The sequence below is a fragment of the Panthera uncia genome, unplaced genomic scaffold (genome assembly GCF_023721935.1).
Source record: "Panthera uncia isolate 11264 unplaced genomic scaffold, Puncia_PCG_1.0 HiC_scaffold_1344, whole genome shotgun sequence".
Taxonomy (NCBI): domain Eukaryota; kingdom Metazoa; phylum Chordata; class Mammalia; order Carnivora; family Felidae; genus Panthera; species Panthera uncia.
Genome location: NW_026057969.1, coordinates 58358 through 83455, shown reverse-complemented (window position 1 = coordinate 83455; position 25098 = coordinate 58358). Strand labels below are relative to the sequence as shown.

Genomic DNA, 25098 nt, shown 5'->3' with positions numbered 1-25098 from the left:
ATTTTTAACATGAGTTTGTAAGAGAAATGGGTTTGGCCAGTGTCTCCTGGTGGAGAGGGGCCCTGTCAAAGGCGGGGAGGGGGCTGGGGAGTTAGTGTTTAATGGACACAGAGTGTCAGTTGAGGAAGCTGAGAAAGTTCTAGAGATGAATGATGGTGACAGTTGCACAACAATGTGAAGGCACTTAATGCCACTGAAGTGTACATTTAAAAATGGCTGAAATGGTAAATTTCTTGTTGTGGTATGTTTTGTCACAATAAAAAATAAAAAGATGGTGAAAGGAGAAAATGATAATTGCTACCACTTAACGATTTTCCCAGTATAAGATGGATGCATTTAATATTTGAATGTATGCTGAGGATTCTGCTAAGTGCTCTACGTGTAGTTTTATTTAATCCAACTTCAGAGATGAGGTAAATTCTGTTGTACAGATGAGGAATCTCAGGTTTGAAGAGATTAGGCAACTCACCCAAGTTCATGTATGCAGAAAATGGCAGAGGCCAGACACTACCAGATCCCCCTGACTCCAAAGCCCTTGCCATTAACCCCTAGGGAATTGAACAATGGAAAGATGGTTCCAGAGGCAATGGTGGAGAGGGTGAGGGCCGGGTTGTTGGCAGAGGGGGACTGGAATAAGGAAAATGCTGGACGATGAGGTTGGGCAAGGAGGGAGAGCAGTAGGACCATGGGGATGGGAGATTAGATGCAAGGACTCCTGTGTCTAGATTGGGCACGAGCCCTGATAGAACTTGTGGAAAGGCCGGCCAATACTGACTTGTCTCTGAAGGGGCTGGGGCTACAGAGAGTGCTAAGAGCAGAGTGTGGGGGGAGGTGTCTGCCATCTGCAGTTTTGTTGGCAGAAAGTTCTTTCTGGACCTGCAGGAGGAGGGGCTGGAGGTGTGGAAAGTGCAGAGACGGGGCTCAGCCTGTACCCTCTTTCTGAACTTACCGTTTTCCTCCTGAACTTCTTCTTTACACTGCCTGTTGAATCTGAAGTCAGCCTGATGTTGAATTCAGGTGCATGAATGCAGGGAGGAGGAGGTGGTGGAGACAGGGGAAAGGATTGGCTATATTTCTAATGCTGACAGAGCAAATACCAAGGGTGAGGTCAAATCATGGCCAGCTCTCTGTCTTTGTAGCTGATCAGCAAACTGCAAAAGTTTTGCTGCAGCTTTTCTTTCTTTGAAACAGAATGGTGTGAAATATATATAGCAGGAAATAGAGACACCTGTCTCTTCACGAAGTTTTGGAGGTTGTAACCTGAAACTCCTAACGTGTATCCTGGCTTCAGTGGTGGTCAGTGGCATTTGTGATCCCAGGGTGGAGATGTGACTCTATCTCAGATATTTGGATTCGGCGAGGTGTTTGTGAGGTGATCTGAGCTGTTTATAAGGGAAGTGCTCTGTTGAGAGTTCCTGTTATTATTTTACTTCACGCGCGTACTTTGGATTCAGCAGAATTCTTTTATTCTCCTGCTGGTGGTTTTCGATTTGGTGCTGAGAGACAGGCTCCTTGAGCAATGCTGTCTGTGTAACAGTGGTGACTGTGGAGAGCGTGGCCTGTGATTATATAATAATTTTGAATAAATAAAGAGATGTTCTCATGACAGGTCCTGCAAGGGCAGCCTGGAAGCCAGCATCATAAGGGATTAAGTTGCACTGCAGTTAAAATTTGCAGCTGTCAGAGGTGCTGCAGCATGTCAACCGTAACCTCCAGGTGTAAACAGACCTTCATCAGCATAGTTGAAAAGTGCTGGGAGGCTCTGCGCTCAGCAGGATGCTATCCATCCAAAGTCATTTGCAGAACCTTGTTCCTGGCTGTGATATGTTTTACGCCCAATAGCTGGCTGGATCTATAGAGCTTTACAACAATTCTTTTCAAGGGAAGTAAGAGTTTATATGGTTGCTGGTGCCAAACTCTGATGAATCATTTAAATGTCCTCTTTGCTGCCCTTTTTCTCTGGCTAAGAAACACTTGGGGGCCAGGTAGAAGAAGGCAAATGGGATTTACCTTAGAATGAAAATAGGACTAAAATAACAATAACGATGGTAGCCCTTAGTTTGGGAAATAATAATGGCTGACATTATAATGAGCGGTTATCTTCTGGGCCAAGTGCCTTCCGGGTATTATCTAAAAGCCTCTCTGAGAACAGGATCGTGTCTTTTGTTCACAGCTATATTCCTCCAGCCAAAAACAGTGCCTGGCACAGAGGAAGCACTCCAGTGGATGAATTTAGCACAGATAAGGATTCTGAGGCACAGAGAGGGTAAATTGCCTGCCCAAGGCCACACCATTAATAAGTGAGATTCTTTGAGAATAGGTTGATAGTGTGGAAGGCACAGAAAATAATAATGTATCTTTGAAACCTCTTGATTGAAAATATTATTTACTATGGTCACAGAGGTGTCTTGGGTTTTACAAAAGTTAATTTATCCATCTATTAAAAACTAATCTTTATAATTAATTTTATTAATAATAAATGTAATTATATAATTTTATAATTGTAATAATGCTTACATGAAGATTACATGAGAAAGAACTTGGAACACTGCCTATACTATACACGCTCATTGTGTTTGAAAATTTGCCTTGAGGATCCTTTATCTTTTAAAGGATGTTTGATGGTTCACTTGGTTTTAATTTTGAAGTAAAGAAAAAAAATTTTTTTTTTTCACAATGGGGACTGTCTTTAAAGGTAGATCTGCATGAGAAAATATAACTCAGAGACATCATAGGAAAGCCAGGAGTGAGGTCTGAGTTTAGTAATAACAATGTTATGTTACCAGCCAAACACAAGATGAATACAAAATATTTTCTTAGCCAAACAACTAGAATACAGTATTTTAGTAGGAGTAGTCTGTAGAGCACCAAGAAAGGTATTTTAGAAGAATGTGTCATTGTTGAGCCTGATAGTCTAAACATTTTTGACACAGAGACCTATCAGTAAAATACTTTTGGTCACGCTAGAACATTTGTATATTTATGAATTATAGTCATTATAAAACACACAAAAATAAAAATAAAAGAATGAGACAAATAAACATGATTAAACATTCTGATGTTTTCTTTCTATGTCCAGGAGGTCACCTTGTACCTTCCACATCTGATCTGGTTTAGAAATACTGAAAGTAATCCAGAAGAGAAAGCACATAGCATTTTCTGATGGATGGAGTGGTGTGGGGATGAGCAATTGACAGAGAGGTAAACTGTCAGGCAGATTGAGTGTAGGATGTTTTGCAGAGTGAACCAGAACACTGTGCCTGGCCATCTGCTTGAAAATGTTGGTGAGGTGGTCACAAACTAAACTCCTGAGGATTAAAGTGTCCCCATTAGAATGGTCACATCACTTCCTCATAACTGCTTATGCTAGACTCGCTGAGTTAGAGGGAAAAAGTACAGTTCATACGCTAAGGTTTGCAAAATTGCTTAAAAAAAAATTTTTTTTAATGTTTGTTTATTTTTGAGAGACAGAGTGCGAGTTGGGGAGGGGCAGAGAGAGAGAGGGAGACACAGAATCTGAAGCAGGTTTCAGGCTCAGAGCTAGCTGTTGGCACAGAGCCCAATGAGGAGCTGGAACCCATGAACTGCGATATGACCTGAGCCGAAGTTGGACTTTTAACCAACTGAGCCACCCAGGCACCCCTCATTGAAAGGTATTTCAACTATTTGAAAGGAATAGACCTGAATGGAGTAGTATGGAAGTCAAGTTGATTGTTTGCAAGTGAGCAAGTGAAGTAAGATGAAATCACTGGACCTGACCTTGGGAAGAGGTGTGGGTGGGTAGAGGGGTAGTGAGGAGGTGTTGATTGTGGCTCCAGGAGAGATCAGGGTGGAGGGTGTTGAGGCCTCTGGAAAGGCAGGAGTAGAGCAGAGAGTGGGGCACTTACTGTGGTTATTATGGAATATCTGCTGGTAAATTAGTCGTAGTTTCCCCACAAATTAACATTTTCTAAGATTGTCAAATACCTTACCTGTTTCTGGATTTAAACACCATGGAGGTGGGGTGGGGCACTTGGCTGGCTCATTTGGTTGAGTGACTGACTCTTGATTTCAGCTCTGGTCATGATCCCAGGGTCATGGAATGGAGCCCTGCATTGGGCTCTATGCTGAGTGTGGAGTCTGCTTAAGATCCTCTCTCTCTCTCTCTCTCTCTCTCTCTCTCTCTCCCTCTCTCTCTCCCCCCCCTCCCTCCCCCCCCTCCCTCCCACACACACACATTTGTTCTCTCTCCCTCTCAAATAAAAGAAATAAAAAGATCATAGGGAAGGGAGGCTGTCAAGTTAACAAACTGTTGTTTGCTTATCTGGGTAGAGTCCTGTAGTAGCAGTCCATGGCAGAAGTCGTCAGCCTGGCAACATTGGTAAGTGCTTCACAACAACAAGTGGTAATGAATATGAATTTTTTTGAGATGATGGTTGAGGCAGATTGATCACCTAGTTTTCTGTTAATCTCTGGGACTGGGTTTCACTACTGGGATAAGTGGGGAAATGCAGACAGAGAATTCAAATTGTTTCTTGAAGGACTAAAAGCAGACTGGAGAAATAACTGATTGATTACCCAAAGCTTCATTTTCTTTTATTCATTATCTACAAATAAAATACTTGAGTATTACTGGAATGTTTTCAGGAGAGGCATTCTACAACAAGAGAGAAAAAAGCCTCTTCTGGAAATAGGTGGGCCAGATATTAAAGAACCAGAGGAAAAGGCAACATGGGCCACTGAAGGGTAACTTCCTTTCCCTTCGGAACTTCTTTGAAAGACAAAATAAATAGAGGGACCCAGTCTTTGGCAGCATTCGGCTCTGGAGAAGTTTTTTAAAATGATAGTTACAATATCATTTTTAGGGGCACCTGGGTGGCTTAGTTGTTTGAACATCTGACTCTTGATTTCAGCTCAGGTCATGATCCCAGGGTCATGGGATAGAGTCTGATAGAGTCTGCATGGAGCCCAGCATCAGACTCTGTCTCTCTCTCTCTCTCTGTCTCTCTCTCTCTCAAAAAAACAAAAACAAAACAAAAAACAAAACCAAACCCAAAAACAAAAACCCAGTATCATTCGTATAACATTCTTAGAACATTCCTGTCCTTAATGTTACATAAAAAAGGCTTAGTCACTCATAAATTATTGGTTGGTGTGTTTGTGGCTTCATGGGGAATATGAGAAACCGTGATAGTTGGCAACTACTTAGTGCCAGGAATAGAATTAGAAACTGATAAAATAAGGATTTGGGGTTGTTGGGAGTCCTTGAGAAAGGTGACCTCACTAAAGAAGTGAATCAAGGAAAGTTATATTGATTCCAGAAACATTACTCATTAGGGCAATGCAACCGAGTCCTTCCTCTCTGAATGAGAATTCCTGGGAGCATCCTGTCTTAACGCAGGGGTGCCCATAAACCCATTGTTCGGACAGTAACGGAATTCATGCTAACGTGTGGCTCTAGTGTACAGATTCTATAATCTGCCAAACACTATTTCAAGGATGTGGGAAGGGGATAACATTCAGAACTGTTTGAGGAAATGAATGAAAAGCTTTTAAAATTTTTCTCTGAGTAACCCTAGGTACATCACTTGTTTACATTGGGTTTCAATTTCCTCCTCTAAAGATAAAAGAGAGGTTTATTGAAATAGTCTCTGAAAGCCCCTTCTGCTTCTAAATATGTGTCCATTTTGAGTAGCTGAGGGCGAGAGGTAGCATTTAACACTACCTACTACATATGTTCCTGGTGCTTTATGTATAAAAGTTCCTTTAATCCTCATCCTTGATTCATTCTAAATCCTACCCGTGAGGTAGTGACATCATTATTCCCAGTTTACAAATGAGTGTGAGTCACGTGGACAAGGTCACTCGGCCACCACTAATATGTGGCTGAGCTAGAATACAGAGAGAAATGGTGGTAATAATAGTAACAGTGATTCATCATAAGTTTTGAATGAAATGAAAAAAAAAGTGGGGTATTGGAATTGTTCTATTTTCTCAGAGGTTACTTGGAAGTAAAACAGGCTCTTTAAAGATAGCAAGATCTTGGGGTGCCTGGCTGGCTCAGTCAGTTGGAGCATGCAACTCTTGATCTTGGGATTGTAAGTTTGAGCCCCACACTGGGTGTAGAGATTACTTAAAACTAAAATCTTTAGGGGCACCTGGGTGGCTCAGTTGCTTAAGTGTCCAACTTCAGCTCAGGTCATGATCTCACGGTTCGTGAGCCCCACATCGGGCTCTCTGCTGTCAGCACAGAGCCCGTTTCAGATCCTCTGTTCCCCTCTTTCTCTGCCCCTCCCCTGCTTATGCTGTCTCTCTCTCTCTCTCAAAAATAAATAAACATTTAGAAAAAAGTAAAAACTTAAAAAAAAAAAAAAACAGCAAGATCTGAAATTCCACCCCTCAAAGAGGAAAAGCTCATGTTTTGGATTGTTGGGATTTGGGGAGGGGCAATAAGCATCATCCCAGTTTTTCCTGTCAGTCTGAGAGCTGACCCAGTTCTGACAGGGACAAGAGGAAGAAGACATTGGGAGTTCACACTGCACCCTTTTTTACTGATAGAACTGATATTGGAGAATATGTGTTGGACCACTGAGGCTCCTTGACATGGAGGCCTGCTCCTATGTAGCCAGAATTTTAAGAAGACTTAATTGTGTGTCTCCAGAGAGTAGCTTGGCACTCAAGGAGAGGAAGAGGGGAGGGGCTGGGTCCTCATCCCCAGTTACTGTTTCCAAACCACAAGGATTAGATAAATCACCATGGCTTTTAGGAGGGGGCGAGTGAGGGGCCAGTGGGAAGGCCCAGATGGGAGCTGGAGGCCTGCTCTCCACATGAAAGGAAATAGGAACCAGGTATCCCCCCCATAATAAATGCTGTTTTGTTTCCCAAAGTCAACAACATTCTGGATAAATTGTTCTCTTCTACTTGAGATACTGGCTTTTGTAAAAGTGAAATTGGATTTCAAAACAAAACAAAACAAAAACCCCTACCTGTGTTGTTGCTGAGGCAAGCTGCTCTGGTTTCCATTTTAGTAGGAGTCAGAGTAAACTATTGTCCGGTATATTGTTCACTCCATGTTCTAAGTCCCTGTAATCGTGCTAATAGAAGTATCTTTCAGAAACTGAATTTAAACACATGCCTTTGGAACTTTAAAACACTTTGGTGCTTCTATTCTTTTTGGGAGATGGTGAATAGATGGAAAACTTCAGGTAAACAAAAGCCACCCTTTTCCGTATGGCTTGTCAAAGTCTCTGCTGTGCAAGAGTCCCAGTTTTAATGTTCTCCCCCCTCACACACTATTTTTTTCCTAAGAGTAATGGAACATACTCAGACTGAAAATTACTGTGGGCAACTGGCTTGCCATTTTCTAAAGTAACATTTTTATTCAACAAGTAAAACAAATTTGCCCAACTAAATTATTCATAGGAATTATAAAACTTGTCATTTAGAGTGGATGTTAGGATATTCAGGTCATCTAGAAGACTGTGGTTAAAAATAAAATGACCTAAATATATAGTTCTAATTTTTTTAAGGGAAGTTTAAGCTTTTAATTTTTGCTTGACATTGGTCCTAATTCTGTTTCTATTGGGAATGTAAGAAGCTAGCCTTTCAGTGTTCTAAATAAATAAAATTCCTTCCTCTCTTGTTTCTGTGTGTGTATGTGTGTGGTTTGTTTGTTTGTTTGTGTTTTTTTGGTCGTTTCTCATGGTATATGTGGCTCTGATTTTTAGCCAGGTTGTGTAAGTTCTGTATCTTTTCTGATACATGAGGGGTATATGTGTGAGTGAGAAAGAAACTGTAGAGAATAATAAACACATGACTCCTCCCAGAAAAATTAAAGACCGTTTGTTAATTGTTCCGATCACTCCTTTTGTACTTTAAAGGAAGGAGCATTGACATGTGAACTTGTCCCAGTCTGCTTTTGGGCAGTAACTGGAGCATAAAATGTTGAAAATCAATTATGTATTTAGGAAGATGAAACAGGCTGACATATTGAAGGCATATTGTATTCTGTTTGGTGGACAAAGCAGGGCAGTTACGTCATATTCCTGCAGTAAGATTGTGTCCCAAGGGGGTGAAACACCAAGGATAACACATCCTGATGTACCCAAACTTCACAGAACATGGGAATTTTTATAACATGCTTGCCATTTGTCCTGGGTAAAAATCTGGTCTTAAAAATTACCTCTGATTTTTTGGTTGTTAGCCGATAAGTAAAGAATTTGATTTTTTAAAAAATGCATTCTTGGCTTTGATTTATAGCAGTATGGTCAATTTACAATGCATTATACATCCTGTTGTGCCAGTGAGGTGGTAAGATCTTTGCAGAAGAGGGTAGAGAGAGTTCTAGATAACCCACTGTGCCTGACACAGCGCTGACTAGCTACATAGCCAGTTGCAGATTTGCAGGATACTCCCATGGATGTTGTCTTATGTGCACCTGAATGGAGATGCTCCCGACGACTGTGTTCTGTGAAGTCTGAGGCCACACAGTGGGTAGCTGTATTAGCTGTATTAGTGTGAGAAGGCTGCCGTAACAAAGTACCACAAATTGGGTGGCTTACACAACAGAAACGTATCGTCTCACAGCTCTGGAGGCTGGGAGTCGAAGATCAAGGTGCTAGCAGTTTTAAGCCTCCTCCTTTTAAGCCTGTGAGGAGGGAAGGATCTGTTCCTGGCCGTCCCTGCTTGTCTTATGGAGGACTGTCTTCTCTGTGTGCCTTTATGTCATCTCCCTCTGTGCATCTCTGTCTCTGTGTCCAAATTTCTCCTTTTCTTAAGGACACCAGTCACGTTGTAGGGCCCACTCTAATGATTTCATTTTAACTTGATTACCTCTGTATAAAGACCCCGTTTCCAAATAAATTCATCTTCTGAGGTGCTGGGAGTTAGGACTGTAGTGGATTTTGGAGAGACACAATTCAGTTCATAACAGCAGCACATCTTGGGATCACACTTTCCTTTTGTCTCCGAATTCCAGCAACTTTCTCAGTCTGTTTAATAAATATTTGTTGATTGGCTTGTATGCAGTTTGGACAGGGAAAGCCAAATTTTCTACTCACAGAAATGCCACTTCTTCAGTGGTTCCCTGACATGCTGGTTTATAGATAGAAGTCATTTCTTAGATCACAGCAGTTTTGCTTGAGGCTGTTTATTAATGTGTTTTAAACACATATATCTTCTCCCTCTAGATCCCTGGAATATAAAATTCTTGTCATTTAATGTACACATCAGTTTAAGACATACAAACCAATATATGTGCACTTTGCCTATGATCTTTTATTTTTTATTTATTTATTTTTTTCTTCTTCTCTTAGCAGGGGAAAATGGTTGCCAGTGTTTGAGGGTTTATATATAGGACACGCAGCCACCTGGATGGTTGGTCTTTTAACTACCAGGTGTCAGTAAAAATCAAGGTTTCAGGTAGTTCTCCCACTCCAAGTTTGGGTTGGTACTCAGAATATTATATCTAAAAGATAAAATATATTCTCTCACTTTAAATTTTCAGTAATATTTAAAGGGATCAGGGGCACCTGGGTGGCTCAGTCGGTTGAGTGTCCGACTTTGGCTCCGGTCATGATCTCACGGTTTGTGGGTTCGAACCCCACCCACATTGGGCTCTGTGCTGGCAGCTCAGAGCCTGGAGCCTGCTTCAGATTCTGTGTCTCTCTCTTTCTCTGCCCCTCCCCTGCTTGTGCTCTGACTCTCTCTCTCTCAAAAATAAATAAACATTAAACAATTTTTAAAAAATCCAGGGATCTTTCCTGCCCAAAAGGTATCAGTTTATTTAAGAAATCTCCGAGTGTCATGCAGTTAGTTTCTCCTTAGAGCTAGGCCCAGTTTGTCTGACTCAGGGTTGTAAACTCATAGGAAATGGCCCTGTAAATGTTAGGAAATAACTATTTTGAGTGGTTCTGAATCAGACAACTACAAACACATACTGGATGTATTGTGTATGCACACACAGGTTAAATGCAGTTCTCAAAGTAGTTTTAAGTTTGCTTATATTTTAAATCTTTTTTTTTAAATGAAGAACAGATACCAGCATGTTGAAATTTAAAAATAAGACCCTGATTGAAACAGTTTAGGATATTCTCTTCTGCATGTTGATTTATAACCTGGCAGGACTCGTGTGTGTGTGTGTGTGTGTGTGTGTGTGTGTGTGGGTGGGTGTTTTGAATGCTGTTATAGAACAGGCATGGAGATCAAAACCTCTTGTCACTGTTGCCCAGCATCCCGGAGTTCAAAGGCAGCCAGTAACATAGTGCTTGGCAGGAAGCCTCCCATTCTGTATATTTGTTGAGAGAGAGCGAGTCGTCTGTGTGGAGCATTTTATAATGAGGGAAGACCAGCCCGACTGCTGTAGGCAGGTACTAAAAGCCTATCCCACCGGCCTCATACTGTATGTGCTACACATGCATTCCCATGAGGTCACCAAATTGAGAGAAAGCCCACTCTTGTGCAGTACAGCTGTTAAAATAGTTAATGCTGTTCTTCCTAAACTATTATGGGAAATACAGTATCTGGCTTTTGAGAACATGAACTTAGAGTGCATTTGGGGTCTTTGAGATCATTAACAATTTAATTCTAACAAATAGCAGCAGACTAAATTGTGTAGGCTCTGCTAATTCATTTTTTTTTTAATATTTTCTTTTTAAGTAATATCTACACCCAACGTGGGGCTCGAACTCACAACCCTGAGATCTAGAGTTGCATGCTTCTTCCCCTACTGGGCTGGCCAGGCACCCCTCTAATAATTAATTTTTAAAAATCGTGCTAAAATATACACAGCAAAATTGACATTTTAACCATTTTTAAGTATATACTTCAGTGGCATCAAGAACATTCAAATTGTTGCCCAGTCATCACCACCTTCCATCTCCAGAACTTTTTCATCATTCCCAAGAGAAACTCTAACATTGCTGTGACATTGAACACTAAGCCCTCATTCCCCCCTTTCCCCCTTCTCCATGCCCCTCTAATAGGAATTCTGCTTTCTGACTCTCTGACTCTATTCTGGGTACCATTTGTAAGTACAATCGTGTAATATTTGTCCTTTGTATCTGGCAGGTTTGGTAATTCTTAAGTTGTATCTGAATAGCTTTCACCATATGCCATTCTCTCTTTGATCATAAAATAATATAGTAGATAACTTGAGGATATTAAAGCTGTAGGACAGAAGTTCAAAACTCATATGCCTTCAGGGGCCAGCCAGTAGTAACATCTGATATTTATAAAGCAGTTGCTGTCTATCAGGTACAGCTCTAAGCACTTTGCAGGTGACTACATATCTCCCCTCACCCCAGCGCCATGAGGTAACTACTATTCATATCCCAGTTTTGCAGAGGGAAACTGAGAGATGAATTATTTGTCTGAGATAATGACCTGGCTCGTATATGGCAGAGCGGAGATTCAGCTCAGTAGTCTCTGTGCCAGAGCCTGGACTCCTAAGAAGCTCCTTTGTTGTGTGCAGGTGGCATGGACAAAGGAAAATGGAATCCTGAGCCTGGGACAGAGTGAGCTGACCATAGATGGCATCTGATTCTTAACCCCTGTGTTGGGGTTAATTAAGGGAGTGGTAGATGTGGAGATGCTGCTGAGTGGGAATGTGAGCTCGGTACTGCTGGCACTTCTAAATTTCCAAGAGAAGCCAGAATCCCTTCTTTAGGTACGACCTTGCTATTCCTCGGTCTCGGCAACCTAACTTGATTAAAAACAAAAACAAAGCATGTGGGCGGAACAGAATTTCTGTAGCCTGCTACTGGAGTTTCTGGATAACCTTTTACTTGTCCAGGCCCCTCAACAGAGTGTCTCTGGCACTGTCAACACTTGCCATCGTTTGGACCCATAGGCAGGTCTTTGCTGATCTTTGCTTCCCCAGCCACAGCTTTCACAGAGCAATGTTTAGTGAATGTGCACTGAGTGAGTCTCTACAGCACTCATGATTTCTTCCTGCGTGCCGCAAGAGTTCACTGAAAGTCTAATTTAAAACAAAACAAAGCCAGTCGATTTTGAGAGGTTCATGTCCTTTCCTGTAGAGCTTCATAGTTTATTGTTTCATTTTGGGCTTTTTTGACTTAACAGCGCTGATTAAAATAAGACTTTAAAGTGTTTTGTTTTTTTTTCCTTTAGAAAATCACACCAGAGAAATTCAAATATATGCTGTGTACAACACACATAAACCTAAACCTCCTTATTCTAACAACAGCTGCTAGCATTTTTGACATGCTTACTGTAAGCTAGCCAAAATGTTAAGGATTGTACACGCCTATTTCTTTACATTCAGTCGGTTAAGAATTTGGATTTAGATTGAATTTTAGAATTGGAAGTGGTTGTACACACCTAATCCAATTTGCTGACTTTGCATATGAAGCTGATTAGGGCCAGTGAATTTAAGAGCCTAGTTCAAGATCATACATCTGTTGAGTGGTATAGCCAGAACCCTTTTGGACATAAATGTCTGTTGAGTGGCTGTAGCCTGTGTCTCCTTTTTCCTGACCTCTGGTTCCATGGTCTTTTTCTAGACACCATAGTACTGCTACTTGGATCTTTCTGTCATCTGTGGGAAAGTAGGGCTTGTTAACTTAAAGTGTAATGTGTTATCATTCCTATAAATAGCTTCTGAGCTATGGAATGTTACTAGGATATTTGAAATGGTTTGTTAGTACAGGTGTGGTTTTGGATCATCTGTTGTGCCTTTGTGAGATGCCTGGAGTCTGGAGTTACGTGAGGCTAAGAAAATATACACAAGGGGGCGCCTGCCTGGATGGCTCAGTTGGTGGAGCGTGTGACTCTTGATCTCAGGGTTGTGGGTTCAAGCCACAAGTTGGGTGTAGAGATTACTAAAAAAATAAAATCTTAAAAAAAAATAAGAAAGAAAGAAAAGATACCCAAGTCCTTACCTAATTAGCACAGAACCCTAAACTGAAATATCTGATCATCCCACAGAGAATACTGTAAATGAGAATGTAAGGAGAATGGTTAACTTACAACAGGTAATTTACAGATGATACAGTATTCATCACATTAATCTAATATTTGATCCTTTTCCCATACTTGGTAGGTGTCTGGTTTTCAAGTCTACATTTGAAGCTGGAGGGCGGGGCTTGGATACTTCTCTCATTCAACTGAAAAATATTAAGGCTTTTTTTTTTTTAAGTTATTTTCCTGATGACAAAAGTAATCTATGCTTTTGGTACAAATTAAAAAAAGAAAGAAAGACAGAAGAGTAATTTTTACCATTCAGAGCTTTACTGCACACATTTAAAATGAGACGGTAAATTTAGTTTTATTTAAATGGAACAAAATGCAACTGAAATTAAAACTGAAGGAATTGCCGAACCTAAATGTTTTTTTTCAAATTTAATGTCTCCTGCACACACCCCAACAATATTGCTCTAAAATTAAAAAAAAAAAAAAGAGTATATGAAAGATATTGAGAAGCCAGCACAAGAATCTAGATTACTTTGACTTCAGAATTCCTGTCTTTTCTACTTTACCAGATGGTCCACATGCAAGAGAAGGATAAACACTATGGAGTGGCATATAATTAAGGACTAGAGTATGTGATACAGGCCTTGGGTCAAAGTTTGAGGACTGGAAAGGGGACTTGTAAACTCCCATTTAAAAAACTTAAAAACTTGAGGGGTGCTTGGGTGGCTCAGTTGGTTAAGCGTCCAACTCTTTGTTTCAGCTCAGGTTGTGATCTCAAGCATCTCTTGCAACATGCTGTGTGCTGACAGTGAGGAGCCTGCTTGGGATTCTCTCTCTCTCTGTCTCTCTCTGTCCCTCCCCCGCTCATGTGCGTGCGCGTGCACACTCTCTCTCTCAAAATAAATAAACATTTTTAAATGTTTAAACTTTAAATGTTTAAACTTAAAAACTTAAGCTGAAAATTTTTCCTAGATAAATTAATTGGTGTCTTTTTTCGGCATTTCAAGATTATAGAAGAAAAGAGTTCTGCTATGTCAAAATGGGTTTGAAAACCCTGGTTGGATATATGTGATGTTACTTGCTCACAACAGCCTTTGGAGGTATTTCTTCTTGGATCATTAAGACTTGAAGCCTACTGGTGGCGGAGGTTGGGTGATGGGGATGACACAACTCCATTGAGATGATACTGCTTGTCAAGGGAGTGGCTAGAGTACCACCCTCTCTCAGCTTGGCGTTCTTAGTGGTCTACACTCAGGCAGGAGATGTAGATACTGCACAGGAACAGTTATGTATCACCTGGCAATCTAGTTATCCTGAACACAGTTACACTTTTGGAATTAAGCAGAAAAGCCCTCTGAGCAGTCCAGAAGACGTAGTTCATGTGAGTTTATGTGCACCTATCTCCTGAGTCCAGGAGCTCTTTTATTTGGAGGTCATTTGAATTGTGAGCATTGAAATGTGTTCAGGGATTCTTTCCATAGAAATGACAGTCTGGAAATTGTAGACATGCTTGGCTGTGTAAGGACATCAGCTTGGGAAGAACACATGCTGTGCAGCCTGCCAGGCTTTTCTGAGATCCCTTGGCAGGATGGTAACTGGGTTTTTGTGATGCCTCCAGGTTAGGTCTTGTTATATTCCCAAATATTTATTTGGTGTGTACTATGTGCCAAGCTCTGGGCGTATGATGATAAATTAGGGTCCCTTTCTTTTTTTTTTTTTCTTTTTTTTTTTTTTAACGTTTATTTATTTTTGAGACAGAGAGAGACAGAGCATGAACGGGGGAGGGGCAGAGAGAGAGGGAGACACAGAATCGGAAACAGGCTCCAGGCTCTGAGCCATCTGCCCAGAGCCTGACGCGGGGCTCGAACTCACGGACTGCGAGATCGTGACCTGAGCCGAAGTCGGACGCTTAACCGACTGAGCCACCCAGGCGCCCCTAGGGTCCCTTTCTGACAGGCTAAGAGGGTGGATGGTTTTATCTGTAAATACAAGACAGTATAATAAGGGGTACAGAGTAGAGATGAATGAGATATAGTGGGAGCAGAGGGAAAATTGAGACCTCTTCTCTGGAGTAAACGTAAGGTGATGGGGTCTTGGGGAGTGAATAGGATTTGTCCAAGTGGAATAAAAAGATACCCCAGGTTGAGAGAGACCTGTGTACACTAATAAGGTGGCTGGAATCAGGGTTATAAATGTTAGAGAAAATTCTATTCCAAATGCGTAACTTGGGCTTTTAAAAGTTATTATAAAAATCATCAAAAACATACAAGTAGTGAGAATATAATGAACTGCTGTATACCGATCAACCAGCTTCACAAACACTACTATTTTGCCAGTCTTGTTTTACTAACCCTTCACTGTTTTTTATGTGGTTAGACCATTTTATTATTTAAAAATTTTTTTAAAATATTTATTTTTGAGAGAGAGAGAGTGTGAGCAGGGGAGGGGCAGAGAGAGAGGCGGAGGAGACACAGAATCTGAAGCAGGCTCCAGACTCTGAGTTGTCAGCACAGAGCCCCATGAGGGGCTGGAACCCACAACCCGTGAGATCATGACCTAAGCCGAAGTCGGATGCTTAGCTGACTGAGCCACCCAGGCGCCCATGTTTGGACTGTTTTAAAAGCAAATTCCAGACATTATATAATTTTACTTGTAAAGAGTTCAGTATGCATCTCTAATTGATAAGATCCCCCCATGCCATTATCACACAATAAAATAAGGGTATTTCCATAATATCTGTTCAACACCAGTCCACATGCAGATGTTCCCTGTTAATACAGGTTTTATACTTAAAGGGAGCCATTTCATTATCTAAAAGATGACTTTATTTAGCATACCTAATTTTTCAGAGATGTTGGATAAATGGGGCATTACTCTAATACCATATTTTTATTCCTTTCTTAAGAAATGTCATACACTTTATTTGGTCTTCTGATCATTTTAACTCAGACTGGCCCTGTTGGAGAGCTGTGTCTTATGATTTTTTATATTATGTACTTTTCCTGGATTTGGAAAAACTCAGACTCTGAGAGCTAGATTATAAATGGCTTAGGATACTCTGACCAGTTCCTTTGGTTTTGCTTCAATTTCTAGCTGTCAGTGACTAATTTATGGGCTGCAAGTGTGGAGTTCGTGCTACATAGTATTACCCCCACAGCCTTTGAAAGCTCTTTCGTAGCATGCCTTCTTGGCTTGGACCAGCTTAGTGTCTGTCCAGATTCACATGCCAGGCTCGTTGCAGGCTCCACATGCTCAGCTTAATCCTCCAGGGGTTGGCCTGAGTTACCCTCCATTTTGATGCTTTCCTCAACTACTTGAGCCTTCTTTGGTTCTCTGTCCCCTCTCCATTCTTCCTGGCCTTTAATTATATGCTAATCTATATCCTATATACTTCATTTGCATGAAGGCAGTATGAAGCAGTAGAAGGGATGGGAACTTTGAAGCCAGCATAATCTGAATTGCTGAGCTTGTTTCTTCTTCTTTTTTTTTTTTTTTTTGTAAATTGTGGTAAAACACCCACACATACATAACATGAGATCTACTCTTTAAACAAACAAATTTTTAAGTGTGCTTTATAGTATTTTTAACTATAGGCACAATGTTGTACAGCAGATCTCTCCAACTTTTTCATTTCATACAAGTGAAACTTTATATCCAGTGAGCAACATTTCCCTGTTTCCCCCTCCCTTCAGCCCCTGGCAACCAGCCATTCTCCTTTCTGCCTCTGTGAGTTTGACTACTTTAGATACCTAGTATGGGATCACACAGTATTTGACCTTCTGTGACTGGCTTATTTCACTTAGCATAACCCTCCAGTTTCATCCATGTTTTAGTATGTGACAGGATTTCCTTCTTTTTTTAAAATGTTTATTTTATTTATTTTGAGAGAGAGGGAGAGAGCACGTGTGCAAGTGGGGGAGGGGCAGAGAGAGAGGGAGAGAGAGAGAATCCCAAACAAGCTCCACACTGTCAGTGCAGAGCTCAATTCAGGACTTGATCTGACAAACTGTGAGATCATGACCTGAGTGAAGGACATTCCACTGACTGAGCCACCCAGGTGCCCCTCCTTTTTTTTTTTTTTAGGGCTGAATAATAGTCTATGTGTGTCTGTACCTCAGTTTCTTTATCCATTCATCTGTCAGGGGACAGTTAGGTTGCTTCTACAGTCTTGGCTATTACCAGTAACGCTGAAATGAACACTGAAGTATGGATCTCTCTTTGGGGTCCTGATTTCAGTTCTTATGGATAAATACCTGGAAGTGGGGTTGCTGGAATGCTGGAATATATGCCCCCCCCCCCCACACACAATTTTGTTCCCTTCCACAGTCCCTCTTGTTCATGTATTTATTTAACTGTGTTTTATCATAGGTAGTTAGTACTTTTTGCTTTACTAATGCCTTACTGTTTTTGATCATGTGTTCAGTAACTTTGAGAATTATTTTGAGGCAAAGTCATCATTTTCCAAAAAGAAAAAAAGAAAAACAAGCTTTTTTTCACTGGTCAGTCACAGCAGCTGTGTCATTGAGGAAGTGTTGACACTGCTTTTGGTTTTTAAATGACTGTGTGTTATTTCTTCCCAGGACTGAAAAAATTACAAGGTTGGAATTTTCAGGATTGTTAACAAGATCAAAAAGCAAAGATATAAAGCCAAGAGGGAAAAGACTTTCTATAAAATGGTGGCGGAAAGCAGAAAATGCTAGAATTCTGTAGAAAATGATAGGTATTACAAAAATAAGCTTTGACCAGAAAATGAAGGTTGCTGTTTTTCATGTTATTTTGAATTGGAATACAGTTTAGCTAGCTAGAGTTTTTAATGTCTGATTTTTTTTTTCAGATGTTGATAAAAATGTATATATAAATTTAGCTTTGTTAACAGGGTTTTAGAACAGGACTTGATTTCTGTGGAGAGAAGACCTACCTCATTGTTTTTGTATTTGTAATTTTAGTAGCCACCGGTGTTAGCTTTGGAGTGGTTTGTAGAAGCCTTTTCGCTCCCTTCCATCCAGGGAAGATGCAGTTTGATGCCATTTCTCTGATTTTCCTCAGGTTTCACCTTAGAATTAGTGAATGAGGGTGTTATGGCTTCAGCATACCCGTGGTCAGCATGGGGGCATTTTTATGCATTTATTCTATATTTTAATAGAAACAGACATGTTCTGTTTTCTCTTGCTTTGTTGATGTTTTGTTGCTGGGATTTTAATTTCTGATAGGTTAAGATCCAGATCTTGTGACTTATTTGTGTTCTGGCCAGGGGACCCTCAGCTTTGTGTGATCCGAGTAATTTCCTTCTGAGGCCCGGTTTGGGCCTGAAACTCCACGCCTAGTGGTGGGGGACATGTATTGGGGGCAACAGACCTACTGTGCAGCTGGGAGGAAGTCTAGTGTACCAGGAGGAAAGAACAGGGGTCTTTAGTGCTAGTGGTCTGGGAGACAGTGGTCTAGAGTGGCCCAGAACATCAGAGTCTCCTGACATGGGTACTCATGCCCCCCGTGGGTTTAGAGAAGACCTCTGGTCCCCTGGATGATTGCTAAGAGCAAGGAAGCACCTCAGCCCCCAGAGTCTTGCAGTTTATCAGAACTGAGCTAGAGGGTGAGTTAGGCCTGTGGAATGCGGGAGAAAGAAGTCGAGTCACTAGACACAAGGTCAGGGCCTGTTAAGCAGCAAAAGCAACTTGGCCCAAACTGTTTAAATCTCTATTCTAGAAATTCCCACTGGGTTGAGCCAGCCAGGGAGGGTGGGGCAAGGGTCAAGAGGCTTCAGCTGTGGGAAGGAAGGGCTGTAGAAGCTGAAAACAGCAGACTAGGCCTGGATGTCCTGACAACCTTGACCTCCACCCTCCTAAAATAGATCGTCAGTACCCTGGTAGGTCATTGTAGCCTGTTTGTACAATGAATGGGTCTGAATGTAAGGGACATATTCAACAATGAGCCTGAAACAAAACTGAGAATTGTTTTTGTGAATCTGGAAATAAGATTTAGTTTTTAATTCAGTTTAGAGTTAAGTGTAGATAGTTAACTTTAGATAAAAAAATTCCTTGAACAAAGTGTAAATCATGACCTTTCATTTATGGAACTACAAAATAAGTTCATTAAAGTACTCTCTTTACTAATCCCAAAACAAATCAGTACTTGTGAGTGCTATTACTTATCAAGACAAAAATGGGAAGTTACCCAATGATCAGTTCTGAATAGATAACTAATTGAAGCCATTTGAGGTTGGGTTGCTTTTAGATGAAGGAAAAACTCACCCTCACCTTTGTGGTTCAGATAGGTACATGCAGTGGTGCAGAATTTATTCCTTGGCTCCATATCCCATATGGATTAGATTCCAAGATAAACCAAAGCTTGTCCCATTGTTGAATCCTAACATTTAAACTTTTATTTTTTAGCTCCTTAAGAGAGCAGGAAAATCTGTATCTTTAAAGACTGTAGAAATGCTAGGGCTTATGTTACCTATACTGGAATTAAAATTAAAAAAAAAAAAAAAAAAAGGAAGAGATGCTTGGGCTATCTTAAAACACACTTACTTAAATCCCTCTTTCCTTAAGATTATCTGGCCTATAGGGCTTCTAGATTAAGTGAACTGACACAGGGTCAGGAGCATCAGCTGTGAGATGCAGAGATGGGGGGCATGGTGTCCATACATGGTGTTCCTGTGCTCAAGGATGTTTATTTTTTTAATTTTTAAGACTTGTTTATTTTTGAGAGAGAGAGAGAGAACGTGAGTGCACAAGTGGGGAGGGGGAGAGAGAGAGACACACACACAGAATCCAAAGCAGATTCCAGGCTCTGAGCTGTGAGCACAGAGCCCAATGCGGGGCTTGAACCCATGGACCATGAGATCATAACCTGAGCTGAAGTTGGTCGCTCAGCCAACTGAGCTACCCAGACTCCCCTGTTCAAGGATGCTTAAATCTGGTAAGGTGCTTAGCTTACAAATACAAGAAAAGGTAGATGAGAAGTGACTAGTGTGTGGAGAGTATGGGAGTAGCCAGATGGAAGGTTTCTGATCAGAATGGCAATGCTGAGGGTTGTGTTCCTGCCTCTGAAAATCTGTCCTGGTGTTCAGTGCTGTTGGAGACCGCATAGAGACAGTGCATTGCAGTTGGATACAGTGCCCGTTCTTATTTTTGAGAACACATGGGTCTTAGGGACAGAGGGTGGCCATGTGAGCATCTTCTCTCCTCGACAGAGTATCTTGTAGACCCACTAAAAGTGAAATAACCTTTTCCTAGTGCCCAGCATAATCTTTCAGGGCCACTGATTGTGCTATTTTGGAATGCCTTGTTTTGGTGTCCTTGGACACTTTTGGGGATTGAAAGGCTATTTAAACTATAACTATATTTAAATTATAATCTACTATTTGGGATTTTATAAATTGTCTCCTGTCAGTCATAATTTCTCAGGGCTGTCATTATGCCTTGATCTAGCAGTCACCAACCACCCTCTTAATTTACGGTGGTCGGGGAAACCAAATATTTTCCTCCTGTTAGAATCCTATCTAAAAGAGGAGTAAAATAGCTCTCAGGAGGGCCTGCGAAAAAGGTGCTGCTGGATCAAGGTGGGGAGAGGCTGGGGAGTTCTCTTTTGAGCTGTGTGTGAATTTATTCACAGATTTTGGCAGCAGCAAAGACTAAATTTTGGTTTGTAGCTGTTTGCTGGATAGTTGAGATTGTTAGCTTATGACTTCTGTCCCTTTCCTACTACCCCCAATAGTGTGTAAAATTTTCCCCCCACCTGTGCCTGAAGCAATTTTATTATGGAGAGGAGAGAATGAATTTTTCTCAGGGAAAATGAGAAGGTGAATGAAGGAAAAACCCAGGGCTGAGGCAAGGGTTTGGTCTGTCAACCATTGGTCTGTCTGTCAACCATTATTCTTGAAACCTAAGATGGACTGATCTCTGTGGAAGATACCGAGGGATTATGTGGAGCTTGCCTTCAAGAAGCTGAATGTGTAGTTGGGAGAGAGAACTAACAGACCCGAAATCCTAAAGTGAAAGTACTAGAGAAGTTTTGCATTGGGTGTGACTTGAGTCAGGAACTTTGAGCTGGCTGTGCTGGGGTCCAAGCGGTATCTGAGAAAGTGGCCATGCAGTGACATTGGAGAAAACAGCCACACTGGGAGAATGTAACCCCAGTGAGGAAGTGGCAGAGGTTATGGAGAGGTTTAGCAGCGCATCTGGTAAACCCATTTCAAAGGAGAAATGGAGGAGAGTTTTTGACTGGTTCACTGTTGTGTCTGAGTAGTTGATTAAAATGTAGACTTTTGGGCACTACTCCAGATAGTATGATCCCCTTCTTATGTGGTCTGGGGTGGTCTCCAGGGATGGCCCAGATCATTCGGGTACACTGGCCTGCAGGACATATTTTAGGAAATATTGGTCAAGGATGAATTAGGCAAAGCTGATTAATTCCTCCATGAGACACAGGAATTGGGAAGGAGGCATCCAAGCTGGGCTGCCTGATTTTTGTCACTATTTCAGAAGGATGAATGGAGAGCAGGTTGCCCTAAGAATTAAAGAACATGGACATGAGAATAAGCTCCTCATCTGGAGACAGTTCCTGCCGTCCTCACCCTTCACCCTGATACCCACGTTCTCCTCCCTAGCCAGTCACTGTCACGTCATAGAACATAATGATGCTAATTGAAATCACATCTGGGTTCAGCCCCTTATGAGCCAGCTGGTTTTATGTCTAGGGCAGTTCTGTTTTTTGGGTGCTGTAACTCCAGGCGTTATCTCTTAATGAGTATGTGCATTGTTAGATTTGGTGAGCAAGGAAATATGCATCATCAGTTAAAGAAAAACAACAACAAACCTGTTAATACTGTTAGCAAAAGGACCAGGAGAAATCATAGCGGTAAATACAGTTTAGTTGATTCTTCACATATGAAAACCATCATGTTATATAATCACTTCTTACATACCAGACACTTAACCTAGGGATGTTCTTTACAGATGAGCTTTGAATTGTTACCTCTTGTCATCCCCATGGCAGGGCCATCCAGAGCGTACTTGGGGAATGACCCAGGCTTCCCCCCCCCCCCCCCCCCCCCCCATATCTTCTCCCTGAGGGAGTGTGCCCTGCAGGCACACCTTGCGCTCACTTTAGTGATCACCAGCTGCAAGTTGTTACTCATTTCAGCTTCCTCCAGCCCTCTCCTCGGTCCATCTGTTTGTCCTGCCACCCCTTATTTTAGGCATAAATGTTTACTGCTGCCCCCATACCTTCAAGAAAAAAGAAAACACTCTGGGGATAGGGCAGGGGCGGTGGTTCACAGTCCTGGCTATACATTAAGGTCAGCTGGTCAGCTTTATGAAGTATCAACAGTTGAGCCTCATCCCCGGAGATTCCGTTTCCATTCTTCCGGGCGTCAGAACTTCTAAAGCTTGCCAGGAGATTCTGATCTGGTGGCCACCTCACTGTAAGTTAGATGTAATGATATTAGCTGTACATGTGTCTTAAGGGAAATGGAAGCTGCAGGATTTAGAATGAACATAGGTAGTATTTTAAAATAATGCTTTTTGCTGCTCGTGTTTCAAATGCATGTCGAGTCCCCAGGTTGTCCTTCCCCCTGTCTTCCTCCTTTATATAAGCCTGCTTTCTATTAAGCACCAGCATTCAAAATGAAACAAAACAAAAAAAACTGAGAACATTCTTTTCCTTGCTTTAGCATTTCTGTGGTATTGTTTTCCATTCTGTCCATGCAGCTAGCTGATTGTGACTTGCACCTCTGTGAACTCTCAGACCCAGCAGGCTGTGACCTTCATCACCTCTCTGGGCCTCACGTTCTAATGGAGCAGCATTTGGTGCTGCAGAACCCTGTACAACCAGAGCTGGTGGACTGTCACACGAACGAGTGGCCACACACTTTAGTCCATGAACACATACAGTAGTCCTTGTTTTGTTGGCTGAAGAGGCCCACTGCTAGCGTTGAGGGAGAAACTTGAGAGGTAAAAAAGAAAATTTTTTGGTGAATACTTAACTTCTATTGGATGAACAACTTGGGAGTCTCTTTGTTCATCCTTGAAAGCGAGTAAGAAAGTTTGGCAGGAAGTAGACCCTAAAAATTCTCAAAAGCATTTTAAGTTTTATTGTTTATTTTTGTTTGATTTTTTTAGGAGCCAATTGGAGATTAGATCTGCAAAGTAAAAACTAGTGATTGGCAGGTGAGGGTTATTCACCTGGGCTCTAAACTCCTATGTTTTATGTTCCATAAAAATTTTCCCAATAAGTGTACTTTGTGGTCTTTTGGATTTTATGTGAGAATATTTTATCACATAATGCTTGGTTTTCAAAACTTTCTTGGGCCCAAATTTCAGATTATGCATTGAAAATGAATGGATCCCTTTGAATGGAGGAATAATGAAACAAAAACAAGTAAAAAGTAGACAGTTCCACTTTAATCTAATACAGATTCTGAAGGACAAAAGGTGAAAAGTCCAGGCATAGGGTCTGTTCTGAGTTTGGGTAGGTGAGTGATGTAACTGCAGTTATAAGTAACTTCTCAAACACCACTCAGAGTTCCTCTGGTCTCATTGACCTCCCTTTTTCCTTTCTGTAATTACTGAACATGGCCCTGAAAACCCATGTAGGGCCAAATACAGAATCTAAACTCTGTGATCTCATCACCACAAAAACAGACTATAGGGACAGTCCTCCTTCTCACCGGAAGCCGCCTCCCTTTGGGACCACTGTAACTCCATAATTTATAGTGGTTCCTTTGTGGTCTTGAACTTAGAAAGGGCATTTCCCCCTGTCCTTACAGAAGTTGTGAAACAGATGGGTTGTTCTAGGTGGAGAAGGGGCCAGAGGGAAAGTGTGTGCATAACCTGTTACAGATGTAATTTTAAGGGTGCCCACACATCTGTGGGTCCTCTGGGCAGGTCTGCCTGACAGCCGGCATGTCTAGGCTGTGATGGATATTCTTTTATACTTGTGTGTCGGTGTGGTTGGGACAGATGAGAAGCCTGCCTTTTCTGCTGAGGTGTGTTTTAAGAAAGGAGGTTGGCTGAAGTACTCACACCAGCTGTGAGATGGATTCCCTCCCTAGCTGCCAGAACCCTCCGTAGAGAGGCAGGTGATCCCTATTATGGGCAAATAATAGGAAGACGCCCTGAGATATTTGAGCTGCTGTTCACCAGGTGGTGCTGTCCTGCAGTGAATGCTTAAATACTACAAGTGAGGTCAGCAACCTGGTGGAAGAAAGGTCTGGGGTGCCTGGAAGACTTGGTAGCATTTGTTGGCTGTCACTAGACGTGAGATGAGACTCTTTTGGAGGAAACATCTGACCCAAGCGCGATCACCTGGTTCGTGTAGGTTTCTCCTCCACGTTCTGCTTCAGTGAGATCTCTGTTGTCTCTGAAGCAGAGGAAGACGTGAACCTGTGCCCTGCCTCTGTCCCTGGTTTCCTCCTAGAGAAAGGCTCCTGTGCTCCGTTCTCATCTTTGAAGTCCTGGTGGGCAAGGGGGGCATGTCTTTTAGAGCTCCTCATTAAACAGACTTAAAGGGGAGAAAAGGCCTCCACCCAGCCTTTGCATGCACAAACCTATTATATTCTGCTGCCCTGCCAAGGTGCTTTTGTTGGCCTAAACGTGACTACACATGATTCTGTCCTATTAGGCAGTGAAGCCTTGAAGGCATTGACTTGGACTGAGCCTGATGGCTGGTGTGGTTGAGCATGGATAGCGCCCTTGTAGAAGAGCATTTCCCAGGGAAAGAGACTGAGTCAGTCATGGGGAACCTCTTATTGGAGTTCTTCTTTCAACAAGCCTGCGGTTGGCATCTTCTTGTGACAAGAGCAGGAGGTTGGGATAGGGGGTGACAGGTAACACCAGCCCTGGGGAGACTGGTAGGAGGGGAGGTCAAGGCAGAAGGAAACAGATGCTAGAACTCAGATCCCTGAGAGGCTTTTTGAGCTCAGAGGACGGGCTGGTGGGATGCTGTAGGGGTGGGGCAGGGCATGCAGTGGGGGTGTTTGAGCTGTGTGTGGAGGATGACTAATTTCCAAAGTGCAAGAGAGGTGCTTCAGGATGAGGGACCTGGGAGAGCAGAGGTGTGAAATTGAGCGGTGTGTTCAGAGTGAGCTGTGTCCAGAGCTGGGATCTGTGAAGAGTGAGGCAGGAAGTGTGGGAACTTCAGCACCCTGAGTGTTTTAGAGAGGTTCTGGGCTCCTTATCTCAAACCTTT

At 41.9% G+C, this 25098-nt stretch overlaps 1 long non-coding RNA gene across 1 annotated transcript in view; it reads left to right on the top strand.

Annotated features, from left to right (window-relative positions):
• The window catches only part of LOC125916948 (uncharacterized), a 110390-nt gene that overhangs the window by 29713 nt on the left and 55579 nt on the right, over nt 1–25098 (top strand). The window lies entirely within an intron of this gene.